Below are 2614 nucleotides of genomic sequence, written 5' to 3'. Positions count from 1 at the left end.
GAATTAATTATTTGAGACCTGAGAGTGGCGTGCGTCACATGTTGGACACTGTTCAAGCAAAGTCATCAATATTTATCACCTTTGTTGTGGATAGACGTTGACTCCAACCCTCTTGTAGCCAAAAAAATGTAGGATATGAGAAAACAGAGAGCCATAGCTGATTTGAATAATATCATCCAAAGATAAATGATTTTATTTTTCTTTGTATTGTTGCTTTTGGGCATTAGCCCCATTTATCATGAGCGACAAAAAGCTCATATATAAAGGGCCTTGCTGGCTTAAAAGGCCAAGCGCCACAAATTAAGCTGATATTTATCTAATATTTACACCTGAGCTGTCAAACTTGGCTTATTAATTAGTCTAGTCATGAATTATATATTGGGGCCGGCGGAGTAAAACAAAGAGAAATAAGTTATATTTAGGGTTCATTTGTTAATCAAAAAATAATTTATTCAGAAAACTTTTTTGTGTAAAGTATTTTATAAAAAATTTGAATTAATTGTTGAAAATATTTCCTATCGTTTGGATCATCGTGTAGACAATATTTTTCACCATCAATCATGGAGTTATTTAGATGTTAAAATGATAAACAGAAGTTGATTATAAAATAATGGTGTCATTTGCTTTTCACATTAAAATTAAGAATGGAAATGAAAATGAAGAAAATCAATAATGATATTTTTCAAAGTATTTAACCAGATATTATAATGAAAGTAAGCTCCAATTTTCAAAAAAAAAATTCCATCTCATCAATTTTTTTTACCATAACACTATAAAAATATCAATATTCACCAATTGTGTAAAATATCTAAAATCTATATTTATAAATATGTATTCATTAAATGACAATTATTGAAATTTTTTTGTTATAATTATTAGTGAGATTTCTTCAATTTATAAATAAAAATATTAATTGCATTGGATGATTTCATTAAAAAATATTTTTTAATTTTAATAGTGTTGAATAATTCAAATATTAATATTTTTCTAATTTTTTTTAATATTTTACGTTAAATGTTAATATTTATCAAACTTAGTATGCTAAGCTTAGAATAAGAGCAGTTTTTCTATTCTCCGAAAAATGTCGTACTCCTCTCAAAGGTGTAAGACATTTTACGTGATCAATGAGTATTTTTTTTGTTGACCCGCAAGATGTTTTACATCTGGAATAATTTTTCCATTTTCCAAACAAGTATAAGTCCTGAAAACGTTTTCCAAAAAATATTTTACGTCAAAATAAACAGACCCTTAACTCGCCCATTCTAGACTATCCAGAGAAAGTAAAAAGAAAAAAATTCATATTATATAATTTTAATTTCCCTCTAGACCTTTTATTTACCTTTTAGAAGAGTTGCCCTAAAAATGCGAATACTCTTGTCTTTCTAATCATTTTTTGATAAAAACATAGCAAATTAATGATACAAATTTTTTGAATTTTTAAAACCTTACTAAATTATATATAATAAGAAAATTTGTTTAATATTAGATTAATCTTTGGTCAAAATACCCACTAAGTCCATGTACTCATACATTTTAATCAATTTAGTCATATATTCAAAATCAAATCAATTTAATCTCTTACTTTTGGGAATTGCTTTAATTTAGTCATTCCCCTTAACGACATTCAATTTTACCGTCAAAGAAGATGACGTCATCACTGATGTGACACATTTTGATGATGTGTCATCAACATGATGACATGGTAGCATGTGGCACCAATGTGATGATGTGGTAGTGCCATGTGGCACTAATATAATGACGTGGCATTATTGATGTGGCAATGACATGCTGACGTCTTAGTATCACATGGTAATGCTTACGTGGTAGATGGAGAAAAAAATTTTCTAAAAAAAATTTGTGCCACATCATAGAGATTAAATTGAATAAAAATTTATAATATAGGGACTAAATTGAACAAAATTGAAGTGTTTAGGGACTAAATCAAAAAAATATTTAAAAAATATAAATCTTTAAGTAGTAATACATATATTTATTAATAAGTCAAATATTTAAATGTAAAAGAGTTATGGTGTTAAGAAATATATATAAATATTTTCTTACTTGATCATTTGATTTCATAATCGGTATATTAATTTATCTATTTTGCAAAAATTAAGTTTGAATTCCCTTTTTATAAAAAAATTTTAATATTTTATCTTGGATATATTCTTATAGAAGGACAACATCGTCATTTACACAAACTCTAAAAATGCTTAGAATAATTAAGATTTTGTTTTCATAGTTATAAAAGGCAATAGCTAACTTTCTCCTTGGCCGCCCTTCAGTCTTTTTCTCTGTTCTTTGTTTTTCTAATTAAAAGTTTAATTTCTCGATTAATTATTATGAAATTAGGGCAATGATGACAGATTTATGTTTCTGGATTCCAATTTGGATTTTTTCCTTAGATTCTTTTAATTTAAGGACCAAACAACTATCTGATGACAACATTTATACGTGTCTGAGCCTCATTGTTCTTGGTTTTTATTTTTTTACTTTTTTTTTAAATGAAGAATGGAGATATAAAGTTAGCGATGATTATAAAATAATTTTTCATCATGACTTGCTTAATTTGGGCATAATAAACCTTTTGTTATACCCATAAAATCTGCGTTAT

The 2614-nt window shown here is 26.6% G+C and overlaps 1 non-coding gene across 1 annotated transcript; it reads left to right on the top strand.

Annotated features, from left to right (window-relative positions):
* Positions 1 to 2522: 2522 nt before the first annotated feature.
* On the top strand, positions 2523 to 2614 carry LOC148764006 (small nucleolar RNA snoR8a). Its single transcript, XR_016024975.1, has one exon. It is a non-coding gene; the product is annotated as a small nucleolar RNA snoR8a (small nucleolar RNA).

This window comes from Theobroma cacao, chromosome 2 (genome assembly GCF_053813885.1).
Source record: "Theobroma cacao isolate CCN51 chromosome 2, ASM5381388v1, whole genome shotgun sequence".
Taxonomy (NCBI): domain Eukaryota; kingdom Viridiplantae; phylum Streptophyta; class Magnoliopsida; order Malvales; family Malvaceae; genus Theobroma; species Theobroma cacao.
The sequence above is the reverse complement of the archived record's forward strand: the minus strand, read 5'-3'. Positions and strand labels throughout refer to the sequence as shown.